This window comes from Eupeodes corollae, chromosome 1 (assembly GCF_945859685.1).
Source record: "Eupeodes corollae chromosome 1, idEupCoro1.1, whole genome shotgun sequence".
Lineage (NCBI taxonomy): Eukaryota > Metazoa > Arthropoda > Insecta > Diptera > Syrphidae > Eupeodes > Eupeodes corollae.
Window position 1 is genome coordinate 118848477 of NC_079147.1, and position 24699 is coordinate 118873175.

A 24699-nucleotide genomic window follows, 5' to 3' on the forward strand; every position below is an offset into this window, starting at 1 on the left:
TTCTACGCAACTTTTCGTCGTACAGCCCGTTAGTTACATAACTTATAATTGCGTTATCATCGAGACACCCCCGACGACCGACGGGCAACACTCTTATAATAGAATTCAATTAACGTTTCACCTCTTATTACGCGCATTTGCATTATTTGTCGATACGTGTACGTGTCTGTTGTATTAATATCACAAGGCCATGATTTAAAAAAAAGAGAATACTTTGTGCGTTGATCCACAATTTTGCAGCCCCTTTCATTTTACATTGCACTGCGAACAGAACGGATGCTTTGTTCCACTGATACGCGATTTTTAATTGATCCACACGGTACGACGAATTGTGTGGAAGAAAGACTTCTATTACATATCCGAATGTTAATATTTGTGCGGACGGCAACTCGGCTTGTGTTGATTTTCTATTTTGAAAATACAGTAACTCATTCGTGACTCTATTTACTCCAGCTGACGAAGGAGAAACAGAAATGCTTTCGGGCACACACACTTTGGATACACAATACACATGTCGGTGGCTTTTGTGTTGCCAACAATGGCATAGACAGAAAATTGGTTGTTAGGGTATTAGAGCAGGACGGTTGCATTATTGGAATTTCTTCTCGAGTTAGTGTTCGTTTGTATTGTTCGTGATGGCGGCATAACGGTTGATTTAGCAGCGACGGGATTATTTGTTTGCGATGTTTTGCTGTTTCCGACTCCGTTACATTTTGGGGATTCAATGATGTTTCGTTGGGCTGAACTTTAGAAATTACTGAGCACGTTTGCGCGTTGTTATTTGCTGCCTCCACGTCATTTACTAGCCTCGCATTGTCCCTTTGCACATTCGACGACAGTTGGATGACGGTAGTAAGTTGCTGGGTCAGTAACTACAATGAACGAGGGAGTTCACTTACATATGTTATAATTGACTATCGCACGCGACTGATTCTTGAGCCTATTGCACTTCTTCAAACTGGTAGTTATTCAAACAATTAATTAGTTCAAGTTTACTGCCCGTTGTTTTGTCCTTAAGCTTGGCAAGAATTCCCTTTAATTCGCTTGCTGTACATTTATTTAGGTCCTTATTTTGTTTGTTCCCACTTCTGATAATTGTCCTTTGGACAGCTAATTTCCGAGTAAAAAAAAATTGTCTCAACAAGAAAGTTAGTTTTAGATCTTTTTAATTTTACTAGCAAATTGCGACCGTGCGATCATGACGAGTTATACTTTGGGATTCAGATTATTATAAAAGATTTAAATGAAATGCATGGATAAAGAAAAGGATAGATAGATACAGAAAAGTGAATACACGGATGTTAGAAGAAAAGAAAAGAAATGAATACCTACAGGGATGACAATAATTAAGATAAAAATTAAGAATGGATTTAAACATTTGTTCTATATCTGACCAGTTGCTAGGATCGGTTTATCAGTAAATTTACTTTTTAATATATTTATGCACATTCTTTGAGATTGATCTGAATATTCGTTAAGAGTGGGTATAATATTATCTACTTTCCCTAAAAATATTAGTAAATCCTCTGAGTTACCATCGAAAGTATTAAGCTATTCTATACATTTTAATGGATCTAAATTTAATTCTCTTTAAACGAACATACAAGGGTGCTACTTACCTTTCTCTAACATATTCAAAACACGGCATACATTGAAGTTGCAGATACATTCCACAAGATCCATAAGACAAAAGTCATATATTTGCTTTGTCATATAATAAACGAATAAAACGAATTGAACAAAGAAGTTGTGTCTTTTCTTTTGTCTTATATCAATTCAAATATTTATATATAATATATATAACATTTTAATTATTGAATACGGGAACAATGGTCCTTTGACCCGATTTTAAGGAACTGGCTTTAAAAAACAAATAAACAATAAGTGTGTGCAGTGAGTTCCTGAACTTAAAACATTTAAAAAAAAGATCGAATTTAAAATGAATCCTATATATGCATACATACAGAGGTAGTCAAAAGTATTTACACAACAAGCTTTTTTGTGCACGTTCAATTGAAAAAGGTTTTTCTTGTTGTTGTTGTTTTTTCAGTCCAACAAAATGCTATTTTCTTTTAAGCCTTGTATATGCCCTAGCGACTGAAGTCTATTTGGTAAGGATAACGGTTCATTGGACAGAAAACAAAGCAAATGAACTGATGATTAACGGTAGTCAAAAGTATTTACACACATTTTTATTGCCTCAAAAGTATTTACACAAAACTTTTAATTAATTATCATGCTCCAGATTAATAATAATTCTTAAATTTTGAAGTTTAGCTTAACTAATTATAAATAATTGGTTACATCTCCTTTGGCATCAATAACTGCCAAATATCTGGCTGGAATTGATCCAACCAAATTGGGCGCAAATTCAACTGTTAATTTGGACCAAATTTCGGTTATTTCAGCAATTGTGTCATTGCGTTTTCGGTTCTTATCAATTGTCCTCTGACGTTTGACGAAAGCCTAAACATTTTAAATAATGTTTAGAAGAACAACTTGATTTATTGCCCTTAAAAGTCTTGTAGGCAACCATCCTTTATGACATGGAGAATGGTCGTGTTGTAAAATCCAGTCGATACTTGGAAAAACCCTATTGCCGGATACAAAGGCATGGTCATTTAAGATTGTTGTATACCCAGACTGCTTAAGAGTGCCCTCAATTCGTACCAAATCTCCAAAGCCGTAGTAAGATAAACATGTCCAAAACATCACCGTGCCACCTCCGAATCTGTTTAGCGGCTAAACTGCATCTTTCTTCTTTTCACGTTGTAAATGTATAAAGTGTATTCTAAACGAGCCCTGGAATTGAAATGCAGCCTCATTTGTCTACAACACATTATACCAAAACTGTGGAGTCTTTTGGATGTACTCCAAGGCAATTGAAAGGCGTTTCGCTTTGTTGTTTTCAGAAATAACGATCACTTTGTGCAGAACGTACTTGTTTATGATCATTTTTTTTTTTATCTCCAATAAGCTGATATTCGATGCTGCTACAACCTTAACGCGACTTACTGTGGGATTTTGTATGATTGTGCCTACCGGTTTCCTCGCAGTTCTCTTTCAATCGTCCGAGCAATTGTTCGTTTCCTTCTTTTTAACTAAATTATAAACAGTTTTCCTTGAAATTTTATATAAATTTTTACTTAACTCCATAGCCGAAATCCCACATTTAAACTTGGTAACGATCTCTGATCAAGTTTCAATGGATAATTCCTTTGTTTTCAGCATTTTATTTATAAAATTTTAAATTTTAAAGCACATTAAGTTTGTTATTAAGGCAATAGAATTTAAAGACTGCTCTTACTCAAACTAAATGAAAAAATAAATGCTAATTTGCATTGTGTAAATAATTTTGACGCAATAAAAATGTGTGTAAATACTTTTGACTACCGCTAATCATCACTTCATTTGCTTTGTTTCCTGCCCTTACCAAATAGACTATGGTCGCTAAGGCATAATAAGGCATAAAACAACATAGCATTTTGTTGCACTACAACAAAAACAACAATAAGAAAAAGCTTTTCCAATTGAATGTGCACTAAAAAAGCTTGTTGTGTAAATACTCTTGACTACCTCTGTATATTCATATATGTAGCCACGAAACTTGAATTTGCATACAATTTTATCATAAGTGATTTCTTTTTTTTAATTTTAACGATTTCCTAAAAAATAAACTTTAAAGTAATAAATTTTAACTAAAGTAAATTACTTAATTTAAATTCAAACATAAATAACTTAAAAACTAAATCATCAAAGACCAGCGAAGGCTCCTACATCAGCTTTTCACCAGTTAAGACGGCAGCAGCAACAGACAACCAGTAAGGCTTTATTTACGTGTTGTAAACTTGTCTTCTTTTTTCGCAATTCCTGTTGTAATACATACAATAATTAGTAATTCCTATGGCAGAAGCAAAAGGCTACAAATACGGAAAACTCGAAAAGGTTATTCCAATCAAATTAATAAGAGATCGTATCAACTTTAAGAAAGCACCAAAAGAGCGTAAGGGTTTGGGACGTTTGAGCAAGTTGCAAGATGACATTTTGACTTTGAAATCCTACCACAAAGCTATTATTGGAGTAGATTTATTTGAAGCGAACCTAAAACAAGAGGAGTTAGTGTAGTGTATGATCAGATTAACGAACTTTACCTAGAATATCGGGCAGTTGGTTGATGCTATCGAGAAATCCGCGCCAATTATTGTGGCTCCAGCAACCGCGGGTGTTCCGCCCCATTCTTGTGTTGCATCATCATTGGGAATCCGACTTCCACAAAACGACTAAACGAAGTTTAATGGTTCATACACCACCTGCCGTGCTTTTTACGAAATGTTTCAAGGTCTTGTTGACCATAACAAAGTCCTCGATGACATCAACAAATTGCATTTAATGCGATCATTTTAGGTGGTTTTGGCAAATGAACCTGCCAGTTATGAGAAAGCGTGGGATCTTTTGAAGAAACGGTACGATCACAAACGAATACTTGTTTATATCTAAATGCAGAATCTTTTTGGACAACCCTTTTTGTATCATCCAACTGTTTTTGGGATTCGAGATCTATTGTCCACAAGAAGAGAACGTCTCCTTGCAGGGAAAATATGGAAAGGGGATACGGTGCTGATTTGATTTCTTTTCCAGAAGCATAAGAATACTAGCCAAACACACTGGGAAGACAAGTTAGGAAATAGGAAAGATTATCGAGATTTTACTGACTTTTTAGGGGCAAAATTTCGGACTCTCGAAGTTGTGGATCAGTAGGAACTTGAAGCATTGTATCGGACTAAAGATAAGGCAACGTGTTATAGCAGCAAAAGGAAAGGTGTTAAGCAGCCGTATCTACAAGCAGCGAAAGCGAACCCTGTAGAGCAGCTGATATGCAAGGTGTGCAACCAAGGTAGCACACGCTGAGAAAGTGCCAACGTTTCTTAAATATGGACGTTACGCGACAAAAAAATACTGTTCGTAGGCTCCAAGTTTGCGAAAATTGCTTATTTTACGGCCACTTGTTCAAGCTTGTCGGTCCATCAGAACACAACAACATCCTGTAGTCAGTACATCTGCTCAGGCATTAAAAAATAATACAAAAGCATTTCAAGTGACAGTGAACTCAAACGCGCCTGAATTTCAGTCAATAGGGGAACAACAGGTCCAATCAAATGCTTTTCTTGTCCTCAGGGTTTATGGTGGTGTTGGTTAATTACTTTTATCTTATTTATTATTTCGTTTGGTTGTTAGTTGCTTTTTTGTATCTTATTATGATAGGATGATTTTTTATTTAATATCTTGTTTGGTTGATCATAAAATATCTGTTATGTATTTGTTTTATATAATTATAGGATATGTTTGTAGATTATTAGCAATCCTGTTTGTTGTATTTTGTCTTCTTACTGTTTTGATACAGTTGAGTGTTTATAACTCAAAATTAATCGCCCCGATTCATCAATATGTTTCCTTTTTTCAATGTCATCGTCTTGTGGAGCTGACGTTGGTTCGATTATATGCTGCATCGATATGTTATTGTTTATTTTAATTATTTTTTTCTCAAAAAGTAAGGCTATCAAAATAATAATAACAATAATTACACTTATGGTACTAGTTTCAATTACTGACTGATTTTGTTATATTTATGTAGCTTTATTTATTCATATTCTCAAATTCGAATCTAAGCTCAGTGTTTGGGTCTATTGTGTATGATTCAACAACAGAATCATTTATGGCATGTGTTTCTATGTAACTTAGTATTTTGAGTAGAGTTTGTATAATTCTTATTATCTATGTGAACAGTTTCGTTAAATGTTATTAAATAAATTCCATTTATTTTATCAATATTCACAGTGTGACTATTTTTTAATAAAATTGCTCCATCTTTTATTACCTACAATTCTTTCTGTATTTCATTAGTTTTGTTTCATATTGTAGGGAGTTTGTTAATTAAATCTGAAAGGCTTGACCTTTCGTAATTAATTTTACAAAAATATAAATTTCTTTCTTCTTTAAAAACTTGAATATTGTAAAAAGTTTAATTACATTTGTTATTGTTTTAATATTTTTTTAACTTCCCATGGGATGTTATTGTAATGGGTCCTTATGGGGTCCGATTTGTCAAATTGAAAATTTTGACATTTCAAGGTCCCTAGAGTCGAAATAAAAGATTTTTAGAAAGATGTCTGTGCGTGCGTGTGGACGTACGTCCGTACGTTCGCGACGTTTTTTCGTTGTCCATAGCTCAAGAACCAGAAGAGATATTTTTTACCATACCAGTTTAAAAAAAAAGGTGAACATTAACTCTAAATATATTACGAAACAAAAACGCTAGAGACTTGAATTAAATTTTATATAATATATTGTAACGTGACACCAAACAAATATATTTTTTGAAAAAAATCCAATTAACTGTTTTTTAATAAATCTTATAAATAAAAAAAATAAATTTTATCTCTAAAACAATTTTGTGCAACGAAAAATAAAGTTTTTAACATTTGGTAAAATTTTGAGAAAAATCGAATTGACAGTTTCCTTTATAAAAAATAAAACCTAAAAAACATTACTCAGAGTTGGTAAAAATTGATTTTCGACTCAAATATCTTTTCAAAAATGTGAGATTATGGCTTAATTAATTTTATCTTATAAGAAATATTGTTTTCAACATTCGGAAAAATTTTGAGAAAAATCGAATCGACAGTTTTTTGACAAAAAATAAAAACCTAAAGAAAAAGATACTTAAACTTGGTAAAAATAGTTTTTCGACTCAAATATCTACAGACAAAGATTCATTTAAGATATCAATGTTGATATCACCCACAATAAGCACATTTTCAGAATTGATAGCATTTAAAATAGATTCCAGCTCCTTATCACTAACATGATGAAATCTACAAAAACACACGAAAACTAGTTGAACAGAGTTGATAGTGAGAGAAATCTGAATCATATCCGAAGTTAAAAGATCTGTGTTTATAAACTCACAATTTAATTCTTCCCTAAAAAAGACAGCAGTACCACCAGACTCATTACTATTATTACACTTAGCATGAAACACATAACCGGGAATATCAAAGAAATTTTGTTCATGATCATAAATTCAGATTTCAGTTAAGAAGATTATGTCAGGCTTATTAACGAAAGATTCAAAATTAGTTAAAAATGAATTAAAATTTTTACGCAATCTTCTAATATACTGATGAACAGTAACAAAACTATCACTATACAAATCAGAGTGAAATACACTTTTATACATTTTACGTTTTAATTAGTCTAGCCTTATTGAACAACAATCTATTAAAAATTGTTAGGCTTTCATTTATAAAAATAGGTTTCTTCCTATACGCGTCACCAAATATACAAGAATATAAATGCCCTTTTCGTTGAATAGAGAAAATATTTTGCTTACATTACAAAGTCTTGAATTTCACACATATTTATTGATTTTAAATAACAATGCTTAATGTCATTCGCAGTTATATTCGCACCTATACCTTCTGCAAGAAGCTTAACAGTCGAGGTTAATGCACTCTCGTTCTGGTATTTGGTAAACCAACAATGTCAACACATTTATTTAGATTTTTTTTTTTGTAAAAAATTTACTTTGTTGGCAAGATTATTTACTTTGGACTAGGGATGTTACGAATATTCGCATCAGCATCCGCAATTGCGGATTATTCGCAATAATTTCAACATCCGCATAAATTGAAGCGGAGTTTGTTGCGGATGCGGATGTTTATTAACGCTTTTTTTCAAATTCGGAAAAATACCAACAGCACGGCATACTATATCATGATCAATTAAAACGACCCTTTCAACCTTAGTAAAAATTTATAGTTAACAAATCTCGGTCCCAAGAAGGCGACGACAAAAGCAACAAGTCATATGCAATGTTCAGTGGTCACAGATTTGAGGATATAAAAGCTCTTGCTAAGTGGCCAGAGGACACAGTTTATTTTTATATATTAAGTGAAAAAATGATACAGATACAGAACATAAATGTCGCCACCAACAAAAAGCAGCATCTGGATCTATTTTAGTTTAAATAGAAAATGATCCTGACAATTCGAATGCAAAATATGTTGTAAAACATACTCACGAAAAGGACGCACGACTTCTTCGTTGAAAACCCACTTGAAGTCAAAGCACCCAGAAGAGTTTGTTTTATTTGAGAGCGCCAACAATAAAAATCTTTAAAAAAAAAAGAAAAAAGATGCCGGTATAATATTTTTTTATAAACATAAAATTCTGAAATAGCTTGTTAGTACCTTTTTTTTCGTACAAAATTGTTTGTTATGTTCTTAAAAACATGATTTTACTTTTAAGAAAAAAATGTAACACCTTTACAAGAAGCAAAGAAACAACTTTCGTTAGAGCAATGTTTGCAAACGGGAAAAAATGGGATATCCGCAGCAGCAACTCATATAAAATTGACAAACTGATTGGAGAAATTAATCATTGCTTCAGAATTAAAATCCGCATCCGCAACAAACTCCGCATCAGTTTATGCGGATGCGGATGTTGGAATTATTGCGAATAATCCGCAATTGCAATTATTCGCAACATCACTACTTTGGACATCAAGCTACAATTTTCCTCTTCCAGCTTACTTATCATAGATAGAGGATTGCTGTTGGTCTCTTTCAGAGAAATTATCTCTCTATTCATTGAGATAATCTCTTTGTATACCATTTTAAGTGTGATTTTTTTAAGTTGTTGTAGTTTCCTGCTGCATGGGTTTGTGATAATGAAGGCGGTGGAGAAGAAGGTGATGGGTGTAGAACAGACGACGAATGATGCGCTGTATTGTATTGATAAGCTGAAGCAGGTGTTAGTGGTGTTGTCTGCGGAGATGCTGATGCTGGTGCTGGAGCTGATAATAGGTTTTAATGATGTGGATAATAGAGTATTTATTGATTTTGAATTAGCTCTTTGTGTGTTTGGCGTTGGTGAAGCTGATAATGTTGGTGTGTTTGAGACAGGGGCAGATGAGGATGAAGAAGTTTCGTAAACCACGAAAGCTTGCCAAGTTGATGCGGGTGCTAGTGGAGTAACGAGATGCAGTGGGGGGTCGGGAGAATTAAGGTTGTCATTTTGTTTACTATCACATTGAGAGTAAGATGAAGGCAACACAAGTGAATTAATTTGAGTTTGTGGTGGAGAGTGACGAAGAGAATCTCTTCTCTTTTTATTGCAGTTTGGACAGACGAATGGTTTATTATTTTTTATCATAAAATATCTGTCAATGCAAAAATTCTCGACACGAGTGTACCCCACAACGTCACGATGAGAACTGATAACCTCAACCTTTCGGGATGTTCCGTACGCAATTAGATCGTAAGCGTACGCAATTGCCTTTGTAAGACTATCTATCAGATCGCTGGTGTTAATTAGGAATATTGTGGTAGAAGTAACATTGCCACTTATGAAAACAAACTTTCTACCTTTAAGCATATTATAAAGTATATACAACAATGGCTTGCTTTGCCCATTATTGTCTAAATTGCGCCAGGCCAGGCAACAAAGAGTAGATATGATGTAGCCTTTTGCCTTGTTCCTTTATCTGACTTTGCAGCCCTGTTAGTTGACCTTGAATGCTCAACAACAAGACTACAATGTCAGGCTCTGGTGCCTTAGGCACAGGAGCCTTTGGGACAAGCGGTGGTGGAGCCTGTCTCGTGTTCCTATTCTCTGACACCATTTGGACGTAAGAGAATTTGGGATCCACGAATTTTTGTGTTGTAGCCTGTCGAACTGTTCGACTTCCTTCGGCTTTTTGACTGGACTGTTTTTGCTTCTTTGGTTGGACCTCAGGGCAACCCCTATAGCTAGTGTATCCCAGTGTAATGTTTGATAGTCGAGGGATTTAATTTCCTTCACACTCTCAAAACTTTTTTGGGCGATAATGTTACGAGGAACATTGGCAGCCTATAACCTCCTCGCCTGGAATTTACCGTAGTGAAAGGCTTGACCCCAATAAAATCGAGATCGTGGGTGACTTTTTCACGGAGCTCATTTGCCCTTCAGTAGGACCGTCTTAAATTTTTCGCTTTTCGGCGTGAAGCTGATAAATTCAGCGGTGGTCTGCTTAAGCACTTCTTTCAGTAGCTTGTGAGAAGCACTGCACCGAATACCGCTTTTCTTTTTCGTTTAAAATGTATATTGAAAATTTTCCCCTTAGTGGCCGACTTACATACTTGTTTCAAGTCCTGCAGGTCAACCCGGTAAGTCCTAATTGGTGGCACCTTCTCCTTCTTGGGATGTGGTTGTCTCTGGTGTTGCTGCTGCTGCTGTTTTTGCTGCTGCTGTTTCCGCTGCAATTGCTGTTGCTGCTGCTGCAGGATTTGTTATTGATGCGTATGTTTTGGCTCCTTTTGTAGCCGTTGTTTGGCTTTTGTTGAGGTTGTTGGGCCCTCAATACTTGGGCCTGCTGTTGCTGGCGGTGACTATTTAAATTGCTCCGCTCCTGAGATTTTGGTCTGTTGGCCTGCCGCTTAGCCGAAGTGGTGGGAAAAGGTGGGGTCAGTCTTTAAATGAAGGCCACTCAAAAAATTCGCCGTTGAAAACTGACAGAGGCAGTTTTTCTAGCTGGTGGTTATTTTCCTACTTTGTTTCAACTTTCAGCGATGCTTTGATTGCTGTTGCACTTTGGTGACTTTTTTTTGTTTATGTTAAATGCTAAACAGAAGCATTTGACAGGTGAAATTGAAGAAAAAAATCAAACAATTAAAATGTCGCATGAAAATAGTCGGACTAGTGCAGAAGGTAAGTTTTTATAAGAAATAACAAACAAAATATATTTTTTAAAGTCTTGGTTTTATTTCAGGAGGCTTGAAATGGACAGGATATATGACTGTCCTTTTAATTTCTCCAGTAAAGTCAAATCAAATTCTTGTTTGATTATAATTAGTTTTTACATTTTAATTTAAGGTCCTAATTTTATTTCTTGTTTTTAAAGAAAATAAGAAATAAATAGAAGTATCAAATAGTGACAGCTTGAGTGTTCAGGTATGTTTCAAAAATAATTCTGAACGCTCATAACGCTTTGTTCGTAGGATGTTCATAGCATGCTAGATAAGCTATGAATATGTGCAGAGCTCTATTCTGAGTTCAAAAAGAAAAACGCCCAAAAGCACTAGTGAGAGAAGTCTTGATTATTATATGAAGTGTCTTTTGAGCATCATTGTTGGGTTTTATCTCGTAGGCATTTGCATTCATTTTTCACTCTGTGGGTATGTGGTAATCCACAAAAATTCACTGTTTATTGAGCTCTTAATCCTGGACGTGTGATTGGACCTTACTTCTTCAAAAACGACGATGGAATGATTGTCACCGTCAATTCGAAGCGTACTGGTCATATGATAACCCACTTTTTTGTCTGCTATTGGAGAATACGACTTGTAGAATATGTGGTTTCAACAAGGCGGTGCCACATGCCACACAAATTGAGCGAATATGGCTTTATTTTAAGACATTTCCTTTACGCGTAATTTTTAGTCGTAGCAATATCAACTGTCCACCAAGATCAGGCGATTTTACCCCACTGGTTTTTGTAGGGCTACATAAAAAAAAATATTTAATATGTGTTTTATTTGCGTTTACTTTTGAATCCGGAAAATGAATAACCCTGAAAAAAGCTTTTTGTCAGTTAATCGTCAAGCACAAAAAGCTGTTTTTGATTTCATATATTTGCTTGCCAGTATGCCTCTTCAAAGCTATGTGTCTAACTATAAAAACTACAATTATATCAATGTAAACAAATTGGTGTTGGAGGGTGAAACGTAAGAAAGATTCCGGATATATAGAGTGTCTTTGGTTTTGGTTTCGATGATCTTTTGGTCCCGATGTTACCATATTATAGTTATTATTTTTCAAACGATGTAGGTATTTTATGCTATTTATTATTGAAATGAAAATTAAAACCAAAATTATTAATTTTTCCATGTTATATATTATTACGTCAAATAAAACAAAATATATACACAGGATGAAAATACATTTAAGAAAGTAAGAAAAGAAAAGTTAGTTGCAAGACATTTTAAAAATAATTTGTATGTATTTGTATTTACGCTTGGAAGATATATGCTGAGGTTACGACAGTCAGTCGATAGTTTGATCTCGATGTTAAATATTATAAGGATAAGAATAAAATCAAATTGTACAAAGTTTAATTTCGCTTTATTTCTTTCGATCTTAAACAATTATATATGAACCATAACTCGCGTATGTTGCTTAGTTTTGGTTGCCTTCCTTATTTTTATTTTTGCTGTCCATTTTGTGAACTTAAACAGGTGTAGGTACTCATGTAAATAATTTTGATACGGTACAAAAAAGAGGCTAGCATGTGACCCACACTGATAACTTACTATTGATGCCCGCTTAACTTTTTTTAAATTTTACTTTTTTTATTTAGAAAAATTGTATTAGTAAGTACATAAGTATGCAAAAATGTAAGTTTAAGCTTTTTTCTGTGGAAATAGATGTATCGAGAAGTTAAATTAATATACTTTGAAAGATGTTCGGCTTCTATAAAATAAACATTATCTTAAAATGTTATGAAACATTAACAACAGTATTTATATGGGATAAAACAACTTTGAAGTCAATATCTTTTTTTTCAATTCAATTTATAAAATCAATTTTTAATATTCTTTTTTGCTTAAGGTTTTTAATTTTCTGTAAGACAAAAGTTTAACAAAATCTTAATAACAACCATTTGTACGTGGTCAAAACAATTTTTTCTTTCTTCTTTACCCGATATTTAAGTTTAAAAATCAATTTCACGTATTTTTAATACTTTTTTAAATTAAAGGAACAAACTATAGGTTGATTAACTTATTATTTTAATCTATATTTTCAATATTTATCTATGTTTTCAAGATGCTTTAGTAGAACCTATTTTTACCAGTTTTTAGTAGTTTTCTGTAGGTTTTTTTTAAAAAAAAAGTAAATTGGGATGTTTTAATAGGTCTGTTAAGGTTTGTTTAGAAGTTTTTATAAAAAGTGGTTTTATAAAAAGTTTAAAAGACAATTTTTGGCCTTGGCAAATCAATATAAAATATCTCAAGCAGTTATAATTATTTATTTTGTTATTGATCTTTTATAAAATTATCTTTGCTTATGTGTTTTCTTTGAGCTACGCGTTCTAAACATTCATTTTATTTTAGTTCTAGGATTTGTATACCTTTTATCTTTTGTGTCAATAACCCATTTACAATTTTTCCAAAGTAAGACTTTTATTAAAAAATTTATGATGTCAATTTTATGTGCATAGCATTCATCGGAATCATCAAACCAGCTTGGATATTGTCTGTTTGTTGCGTTTACACATTCTCCTACAGTATTTTTTTTAAATCTCGATAAAAATTTTTTTTTTTTAAGAAAGTTGTATAATACATACAAATTATTTTTAAAATTAACTAACTAAATTAACTTACCTTTTCTTACTTACTAAAAATGTATTTCCAACGTGTGTATATTGTTTTATTTAATATAGTAAAATATAACATGGGAAAATTAACAACTTTTTCAAATTCAATAATAAATAGCATGAAACACCTACATCGCTTGAACAATAATAATTGAAATATGGTAACATCGGGACCAAAAGATAATCGAAACAAAAACTGTTTCTGATCTTCTTTGACACATAGCTTTGAACAGGCATACTGGCAAGCCAATATGCGAAATCAAAAGCATTGATTATATATATGGGACATTTTCTTCTATAGGGATGAGACTTCTGTATAGTTTCTTATTTGTCTAAAAAGTAAACGAGAGATATTAAAATAGTCGTAACGTGATATAATTAGAAAGTTCTACGTGAACGAGCAAATATATTTTTCATACATTTACATTGGAGTCTTAGTTGCTTACAAATTATGTAAAAATATACAGTTTTACAAATCAATATGGTGATTAAATGTATCTCCATGAATGCATCTAATCGAATCATTTAAGGCTACTTGAATTTTACATTGGGATAAAGAATCAACGTTAGAATAAACAACTTCAGAATATCTTATAAGAGGTAAGATTGGATTCATAAAAAGCTGGTTTCTGATATCAACTGGAGTAAGGCTTGCAGCCATCCATAACTTCCGAAAACAGTCATATATGTATATTTATATATACTATTAAGAGGAAGACGTTGCTACAACGAATGCGTCAGAATAAATAAAGTCCAACTTTCAGCTTGCCTATGTATAAGAGGATCGCTTTCACGATCCCAACTGCAGCACTCGATACCGTCCTCTACCTAACACCGCTTGATATATTTCGGAAACAAATAACTGCAAGCTCTGCTATTTCCCTCGGCCACTCTGTAATTCTTAGGTATTTAGAATTAATTCTAAAGCACACAGACCACACCATCCCCTAACTGCAATTTGACAGACACTTCCAGAAGTTTGCACAATACAAAAAATCACCCGAAACATTTGTGTATTTGTAATAGAAGTTTGTGCTTCAATTATTTGTCAGCTAGTAGTGCCTCCCAATTCTTATTTGATTATGTGAAACAAACACCTATTTTTAGACAGCTGATTTAACGTATTCAGACAGTAAACAGATTAATCAGCATTCTGAATTCGAACAAATACTTTTGTTTGTTTTGACAATTGTAAAAAAAGAATTTAAGGAAAAAAAAAGGATTTTGTTATAAATAATTGGTAAGTATGCATAGCATAGCGATGCGTATCTTGTCTGAGGAAGCACAAATGATTGAAGAACGAGCAATTCGGAGAAATTTAAGGGATCACTCTAATCCTTTAGAAATGCGTGAGTCCTTGTATGAATGAAAATACTTTTAATGTGCGTCAAAAGGAATTAATGCTTATTTTTTCGCATACCATTAGTATTACAAGCTTAACAAAGCAGCATTTAAGAATTTGTTGAATGTGCTTACCAGATCTTTGCCCTACGCGAAACAAAAATTTGGTATACCACCAATTGTGAAACTAGGTGCATGTTTACGTTTTTTTTGCAGAGGGTGGCCACCAAAAAGGAGTTGGTTTGGCACAATCTTCTTTCAGCCTAGTACGAACTAGAGGTTTTTGAACAGGTACTTTGCGTACAGTGAATAAAAATTCCAACGCAGGAGGAAAAACGAAAAATTACTCAATATTTGTATTTCAAGTACAGGCTACCTAGTGTTATAGGCTGTATTGAACATCGTATCTCCTTCATCAATCAAACATGTATTCTAAAACAGAAAGGGACATTGTAGTTTGAATGTTTTACTTGTAAGTTAAATTTATTTCATTCAATGAATAATAATACCTACTTATACTTACATCATTTAATATATGTAGGTATGCGACAGTGTAAAAATGATTCGTTTCATTGATGCAACGCAACTCGGAGCTTGTCACGATTTATTCATTTGGAATGTCAGTGATCTTAGAGTGAAAGTGGAGCAGGATTATATACAAACCCGCAGTAATGTTAGGTAACTTAAAAAAAAAATGTTTTGAACTTGTATTTAAATTAATTGTTTCTAGAAGATGCTGGTAGTAGTGGTTCAAATGAAGAAAAATATAATGAAGTTCACTCGCGGTGTAGTAATATAATTGAGAAAACCAAGGTGTTCTTTAAAACAGGTGCAGATGCAGGAACATTTGCATAAACTATAAAAGTGACTTAGCTTATTTAAACTCTATCATTGATGTATAAGGCTAAGCGGATCCGTTTGAAAAAAGGGCGAACCAATGGATTGAACTGAAGCTATTTTGCAATTAGCCAGCTCATTCGCACAGACATCAAAAATTCTTTTTAATTGTTCTAATATTTAAATTTGAAGTATTCTTATATTACAACAAAACAAATTTTTCATAAAATTGGAATTGATTTCTTTTATTAAAAAACATATGTCAACATAATCTTATATCCTAAAAATAAAAATTTACAGTTCTTGTCTTAAAACTAAAAATGGATTTTAAATTTAGTTTTATCATTGAATAATTACAAATAGAAGTAGACACCGAACATTGCTCAAACGACACCAGCGACTTATGAGCACCCAGTGAGTACAATTAGTAGCTTGAATATCATTTTCATGAAATTGGTTTTCATATATGCTAACTTATATAATATCCCATTGCTCAAAAGGTATGAAAAAACCCTTTTGGGATCTTTTTGAAATATTTGTATATAGTTTATGAATGAAGACAATAATTTCTACATACACGTTAAATGGTGTGTTCGTGTCGCCATAAAAAAGAATAGGCATACCTACATTTAAAAATATTAGGTATTGTAAATGATACTATTCATATTTCGAGTTTAAACAAATTCCATTTTCTTACTATTTTTGTTCTCTTTTGGAGATTCGATTAAATTGATTTACCAAATCGTTTACATGGAGGTTTGTTCTTCCAAATAGAAAAAATTGCAATTAGGTACTTTTTCATGAATTTTGTTATCGGTACTGGTAGATATACCATTTAACGAATGCATAGTTTTGTGAATGACAGTACGATATAGCCAAGTGCATGTTGTATGATAACTCAAAAAATAAATTTCGTCAGTAAAGGCATTTGAAGGTTTTAAAACTTTTTAACTAAAATTAAATACATATAATATATTTTATAGCACTTTAAACTATTTTTGCAATGCCTAACTTAAATAAATCCAAAGACGTTAAAAATAATTGAAATGGAATAAATGCAAATGACGATGAAATGTGCTTAACATATTTTGTAGAATATATTGCAAAATCTGTGCTAAAGAAAAATTTCTGATTTATGCAAATTGTTTATGGACAAAAGCAAATGTCACACTTCATATATGGAGAGTCCTTGTGTCGAAATAACCATGAAGCAAGTGAACATTTAATAAAATTTCGTCAATTCGAATATAATATTAATAAGAATTCGTAAATTATCTAAAAATTACTGTGCAATGTTTGTAGAAGCTTCAAAAGTACACTTTTTATTTTAAGGAAAACAAAATTTAAAAAAGATTAAAATGTTGAAAAGCTTTTTCGATAATTTAAAGCATGATCACAGAACATGAAGACATTTGTCCACTCGACGGATCCGTTCATTACACCAAACATTTGTTCTCTAGAGAAGACACTATGTTGAAAATAGAGCCTTAGAATTTCTTGTCGTATCGGACAAACAGCTATGAAGTGGTAAATATCGTCACGCTCATTTCTGTTACAATAATTGCAAAGGAGAGGTAGATTTGACCGAAGCGGAATATAATTCAAGTTCAATATTTCAACCCTTGCTCTGAAAATTGTACCTAGAGCTCTCGCAGAAAGTCTATTATTGAAATAATTTGTCTGTCTATTTATGCTGCCTAAAAGTTTGTAGTTTTTTGTGTTGGGTTTAAAAAAGTTGTTAGTTGAATTATTCTTACAAAATTTTAAAATTATCAATAATATTTTTCATATAAAGAAATAGTTTAGTTTGAAAATCTAATTTTGTTAAATAGATTTTTAGTCGAAATACAAATTTTCACCAATTCAAGTAGAATTTATTAAATTTTTACAAATTTTATGAATGAAATTAATTCGAGAGCTTTCTTGTGGATTATATTTTTTTATGAAAAAACGGACTGTTGGATTTGTATATAAAAAAAAATATTTTCTGCAAACATAAAAGAATTGGTAGATAATATACTTAATTTTTAAAAGCTTTTTAAGTTGTAAGAAAAATTTTACCAAGTCTTAGTATTGTTTGTTTGTTAGGCTTTATTTTTTATTATCTCAAAGTTCTGAAAAGAAAATTTTATTAAATGTTTCCAACAATATTTTTTGAAAGATAAAAGTAGTTTAAAGCCAATAATTCAAAGCTTTTAAAAGATATTTGAGTCGAAAATCAATTTTTACCAGCTTTTATGAATTTTATTTCAGGTTTCTATTTTTTGCCAAAAAAACTGTCAATTCGATTTTTCTCAACATTTTTCAGAATGTTGAAAACTATATTTCTTATAAGATAAAAAAGGTTAAAGCCTTAATCTCAAGGTTTTGAAAAAATATTTGAGTCGATATTCAATTTTTACCAACCTTGAGTAATTTTTTTTTAGGTTTTTATTTTTTATAAAAAATACTGTCAACTAGATTTTTCTCAAAATTTTATCAGATGTCAAACACATTATTGTGCATATCAATACCTACCTATATGTAATAAATAATTACCTAGCAAACATTTAACTAAACAATATACCTACTTGCCTATAGTTAAATATCTATGTACATTTGCAATGCAAACTTTGTAGTAAAGTTTAATTCGTCAAAAATTGAAGAAAAACACAACAAAACTCACAAATTATCATCAGACCGAATCACATGCAAGCACCAACATCATTTTCATTTTATGAATGAGAACGAAATTTAAAAAAATACATTTTCTGCAGCGAACGTGATTTGGCCTTAAATGCCACATTTCACAGACATACCTAAACAGTCAGTTGTTGTTGTTTTTCAATCCAAATATAAGGAAAAACAATATTCCGGTATCTTCCTCGACCATAAAAAAATATAAGTAAATTTCGTATAAAATTAAAATCTGTAAAATTGGGTGTTGTATTTGATAGACCGGTAAAATGTTTCAATAACTCGCCGTGCGATACTAGCGACTTATGAGCAATTAGTTTAGCCATCTAGAGCAGGATTTGCCCGGTGTCCCTTCTATTTGTAATTATTCAATGGTTTTATCTCAAGTGGTTAAAATAATAAATAATCTTACAACTTTCATTTTAAATTCAGTCAGCCTTATTATCTTGGTAAAAAACCACAGCATTTGCCTTATAAAAACATTATTTAAGACTTTTTTGGACAAATATCGTGTTTTTAGAATGCGGTGCCATTTTATTCTTTCCTTCGCATAGTTTCAATCTTCTGCTCTTCGAACTCTAAGATTCTACGGTTTTTCTCAGTTTACGAAGTTTTTCCATATATGGGTTGGAATCGCGTAAGGTGATTATTGATTGTTGACCATCAAAATTGATGATTTTGCTCCACGTAAGGTGATTATCAAATTGACTATCACTTTTTTACTATGGTTTGTTGGTGACAGCTATTTAGTTGTCCCTTTCATAAATTTTTATTAATTTTTTATGAGAAAGATAATATTTGTGGACTACAGCTCCACTTTAAATTTGAAATTTAGTGGAAAAAATGAAAATATATGAAAGTTAAAATAAAAATAAGTGAACAGTAATGTATACTTCAATGCAAATGTACTATTAGAGCACCAGAACGAGAAATAACTACAAAAAAGTTAAGGAATAAAGCAACTTGGAACTTCCTAATAAACAATAAACACAATAGCTGATCGAAATGACATTTATCCCTGTTGCAATTTGTACACAGTCTCCCAAACTTAGGTAAGTGCTGCCAGCAAATAGTAAAGTTTTAGCGATCACTTTACACAGAACAAAGAAAGGTTGATAATCAAAATTGACTATCAAAACAGTGACAATCAACTATCGCCTATTCCACCCCTGTATTATGACTCTTTTGTTCTTTCAACAATTCTTTGTTTATGTCACCTAGACGGTCTAATGATCGGTACATCATTTTAATGCCGCTCAAGCATAACTAGCTTCAACGCACTGTACTACTTTCGGGTTTAATGTGTCATCATATTCGCATTGTTTGGCACTAGGGGATGAGCCAAACCAAAAGACTGCGAACTACCTACCCCTCAACTATTTCCTTCATTCCAACCTGTACCTTTTTGATGCACTTTATTTGCTGATGCCTTCTTTTCGTCCGGAAGTAGCGCTTCTGATCGGTCAACACCTAAGCACATGTTTTTATTTTAATCGGTAGTAAGCCAAAAAAAACTTTGTTCTTAATTTTGTCCACTTCAACTCACTCTTCAACGGCGGTCCTGCTCTAAATAATTGCAACGTAAGCTTCTTCCAAAATTCGGCCACTTTTTCCCAATTTATTTTAGTAAATCCTTTGACAATTTCAGGGTTCTCACACATTTTACTGAGAAGCTTATATGTAGCCGTGGTCTTTTTTTTACTGTTTTGCTCTTGCATTTTGACAAGAAAACATGAGTTTTTACTATTCTAACATATCCTAAAAAATACAAAAACAACTTAAATTTTTCGCCTTGCGGTATTATTACTCCCAAGCGAACACAATGAGAGTACCAAAAAATTGTTCATCCACAATTTTGAATTTTCTTTGAACACCGCTGAACAGCTGACTACATCCGCCAATTTTCAAAGGTGGTCGCCATTTTTCAAATGTGGGGAGTATGCACATCTTGCATAAGTATTTGTTCCCCACATTTTTTTTATATGGAGTTAATACATGTGCAAGTTTATGTGTAAATCGCAGCTTGTAGGCAAAAAGAGAGCAACCGTCGAAGTTAGTTCTCTTGTTTCGTGTTTTTCTCTCTGATGTATTCTTACAAGCTTTAATTATCCACACTGATAACTTCCCATCCCGTCTGTCGATATACCATGCTTAAGGGGGTCATCCCTTCAGTCGTTCTTTGACTTTCAAAGTGAATACAAGTGTTATTTGATTTTTTAATTTCATTTAAAAAGAAAGTGCATTTGTAGTGTTTGACAAATAACTAGCAGTGTAACACTGTTTAAAATAACAAATCGGTAGTCCAGTGGAGGTGGCGTCTGCAGACAAAGCGAAGGGTCGTGGGTTCGAGTCCCAGGCAGAGTCAACGAGGAACATTATTGCTTTTTTTCACAATTGAGAAATTGTTGATTTCATCGATTGGGAAGAGAAGCAAATGGTAAAGGAGAAGAAAGCGGGGGTATCGAAAGATACCTCTGCCAATACATCAGGCGATGTTACGGTGGTGCCTGTAACAGTACCACAAGCAACAGCAACAACATCTGACCAGGCGACATCAGCAACAACAAACCAAAAGAGGAGGCTAAAGAAGCATAGCCCAAATAAAGTGGAGAGAGCCAACTCCGCTAAGCGGCGGGATATGCGAAAAGACATGGACCGGGGTAAGGAAGGAGTTACCACCGAGAGTGAGTTCTCAGACTACGCCGAGTCTGAGAAAACAGAGTACATGTCCGAAGGTGGAGAGGGGCTCTTCAGGTCTCCGAATAAGGATTTAATCCTATCGGAGCCAGAGCCAGTCCCGCAGACGAACAAGGCTTTGGAGGTAGCGGCGGACCTCCAAGATGAAAGAGAACTGGTGCAGGCCCTACAAGACAAACAGGCAGCCATCAGCCAGTTCGAGCAAAGCCTAAATAAGCTCAAGGAGGAAATAGAGCCCCTCCTCAGTCAGCTAAAGCTGAAACAAGAGGCGCGCCGAAAGCAAGAGGCAGCCCAAAAACAACAGCAGCAAAAACAACAGCAACAACAACTACAGCAGCAAAAACAGATACAAGCCAAGCCCGCTCCCAAAAACACAGGAGCGGAGCAAAATAAAAAGAGGACATCTGAAGTGACAGGCCCTATGTCCGAGGGCCCATCGACTTCGGCTAAGGCCAAACAACTGCAGCAGAAGCAGCAGGAGCAACAGCAACAGCAGCAACCTCAACAACAGCAGCAGAAGCAGCACCAGCAACAACCACAGGCCAAGAAAGAAAAAATACCACCAATAAGGACCCATAGAGTTGACCTGGACGACATAAAACAGGTATGTAAGTCGGCCACTAAGGGCAAATTTCTAATTAAACTATTAAATGAAAAAGAAAAGAATTATTCGGTCCAGTGTTTCTCACTGGCCGAATACAAATTAGTAAAAGGGTTGTTAAAAGAGGCCACAGCTGAGTTCTTCAGCTACACGCCAAAATGTGAAAAGTTTAAGACGGTCCTTCTGAAGGGCATAAGTTCCTGCACGGAACCGGAGGAGCTCTTAGCTGAGCTCCGCCAAAAAGCCAGTGACGATCTCGATTTTATCGGGGTCAAGCCTTTCACAACGGTGAAGTCCAGACGAGGGGGTTATAGGCTGCCAATGTTCCTCGTAACATTATCGCCCCAGAGCAGTTTTAATAGTGTCAAGAGAATCGAATCTCTCGACAATCAAGCTGTACGCTGGGAGACATTAAAAAGGCACGACGACATTCTACAATGTACGAACTGCCAGAGGTTTGGCCATGCCAATGCCAACTTCAATATGCAGTTGCGTTGCGTAAGGTGCGGAGAAACCCACAAAGAAGGAGAGTGCAAGCTGGGGAAGGAGCGGGTTGAGGATTTGACCCTGCTCAAGTGTGTCCTTTGTGGAAACCAAGGGCACCCGGCTAGTTATAGGGGTTGCCCTAAGGCCCAAGAAATTAAACAAAAACAGGCCAGTCAAAAAGCCGAAAGACGTCGAACAGTTCGACAGGCTCCAACACAAAAATTCGTGGATCCTAAATTCTCTTACGCCCAAATGGTGTCAGGGAGTGGAAACACGAGACAGGCTCCACCAACGGTTGCCCCAAAGGCCCCTGTGCCTAAGGCACCAGAGGTGCAGCCTGACATTGTAGCCTTGTTGTTGAGCATTCAAGGTCAACTAACAGGACTGCAAAGTCAGATAAAGGAGCAAGGCAAAAGGGTAGATCATCTCTACTCTTTGTTGCCTGGCCTGGCGCAATTTAGACCATAATGGGCGCGCTGCCGGAGACGCGCCTAAAAGTCCTAGCTGTGAATGTAAATTCACTGATTAGGATTGAACGAAGAGCCAATATGTTCCAATTGTTGAAAGACTACAGTCCCGATGTGTTTATGGCTAGCGAAACTAAGCTAAACCACAAACACAAATTGACTCATAAAAATTACCATATCGTAAGAAGAGACCGGCCCGACTCCACTCAAGGGGGCGGTGTCGCCCTCTTTATACGAAAAGGCATTAATTATAAAGTAATATACAACAATGAATTGCGAAAGCTCAAGACGCTAGAAGTTTGCGTTGTATGCATCTCTCTCTCTCAAGGGAAGCGGATGTATATGATTGCGGCTTATGCGGCTGGAGCTCCGCAGGTCACTTACTTCGCATCAGAACTCGAGATTGTTTTTAGGGAACTTAAACTGAGCTTGGAAGAAAACTATTTCATCTTGGCCGGTGACTTGAACGCAAAACATGAAGATTGGGGAAATCAACATAGTAATCCCAGAGGTAATCATCTTTTTAATTTGATGAATCTTTACAGCGTTGAATATGGCGTCGACCTGCTGGCTACTGAAAGGCCATCGTATCCAAGAAGCGGCTCCTTTCTGGACCTTTTGCTGTACGACACCAGACTGACAGTTAGACAAAGTGGGTAATTACCCGCGAAACTGCTTACAGACAGTCGAGTACGACAGTGATCACTGCGGACTGGCTGCTGTAATGCAGATTCCGAACGAACGCGTGGAGTTGGAGGAATACGTTCCAACGCATTCTTACAATTACAGTAAGATGCGGTGGCCTCGTTTCACCAATGCCCTAGCGAGAGAACTTCGTTCGAGTGACATAGCCCCACCAAACAACAGAAACCTGACAAATACAGAAATTGACCAACACTTACAACAGATGGACGAAACAATAAAACGAACGATGGAACGGACAATCCCAAAGTACAAAGAACGGGACCAAATGGACGCTTACAGAAACGCGACAATTGACGCACTACGTAGGCACAAGAGTGGCTTACTGACAAGACTCAAAAACTTGCACAGACGACTTACAGACCCACGCGACTTGGAGGTTAGGACACTGAAATCGTCAATAAAAAATGTCAATCTGTTGATTAAGGAGAACTGCAGGCTATCAATTAACAAGTACTGGGACCGCAAGATCCGGTCAGTTAATTCGAGTGACCCTAGTATGTTCCCCAAAATTAACAAGATATTCAGGAAAAAAAAAACGATAATGACCTTCCGTGTCTTAAACTTCAAAGAACTGAAGAGAACAGAGACGTACTCAGGACAGTGCAAATAGATCCAGAGGAAGCCATCTTTGACGATGACTTTTACATAATTGAAGATCCGAAGGAAAAAGTGGAGGCGGTGGGAGCTGCTTTCCAGCAAGTGTACAAGGTGAATGTCAGCATTCGCCCCAACCACGACCTGGAAAACAGAGCCCTACTTAATCACTTTTACCTCCGTAATGATATCACACATTGGCGATCTGAGAACCGCGGTTTCATGCGGTTCAATGACGATTCCTTGGCAAATGCCATAATCGCCGAGCAAACGGGACCAAGTCCCTTGTTAGTGACGAAGGTTGAGCTTCAGCTCATCTTCAATTCAATAAAAAACAAAAAGTCAGCAGGTGTCGATGGTATATCCAACGTTGTACTAAGACATTTACCGATGGAAGCAATTGACATATACACCACGCTCTTCAATAATGCACTGAAAAATGCATATTATCCAGTGCATTGGAAGACTGCTGTGGTTCATCCTCTCCCGAAAAAGGGAAAGAACAACTCCAACCCGTCAAATCTTCGGTCGATAAGTAATCTTCCGAGCATCAGCAAAGTTTTCGAAAAAATCATCAATAGGGCTTTGACTAAGTGGGCTGCGGATAACAAAATAATTCCGGATAAACAGTTCGGGTTCAAGGCGGGTCATGACACAATTCATGCTGCGTCTAAACTCGTTTCTGATATCCAATGGAATAAATCAAAACAACAATGCACAGGTGCTGTTCTGGTTGATTTGGAAAAGGCCTTTGACACCGTATGGTTAGAGGGTCTTTACCTAAAATTGAGCAGGCTTGGCATAAGCAAGCCATTGTTGTATATACTTTATGATATGCTTAACGGTAGAAAGTTTGTTGTCAAAAGTGGCAATGTAACTTCTAC

At 34.8% G+C, this 24699-nt stretch overlaps 1 protein-coding gene and 1 long non-coding RNA gene across 3 annotated transcripts in view; both read left to right on the plus strand.

Moving 5' to 3' along the window:
* The window catches only part of LOC129940345 (histone-lysine N-methyltransferase trithorax), a 144005-nt gene that overhangs the window by 21892 nt on the left and 97414 nt on the right, over window positions 1-24699 (plus strand). The gene's annotated exons all lie outside the window — the stretch shown is intronic.
* LOC129940346 (uncharacterized) lies at window positions 13006-17308 on the plus strand. Its single transcript, XR_008780667.1, has 3 exons — window positions 13006-15224; window positions 15294-15430; window positions 15483-17308. It is a non-coding gene; the product is annotated as an uncharacterized LOC129940346 (long non-coding RNA).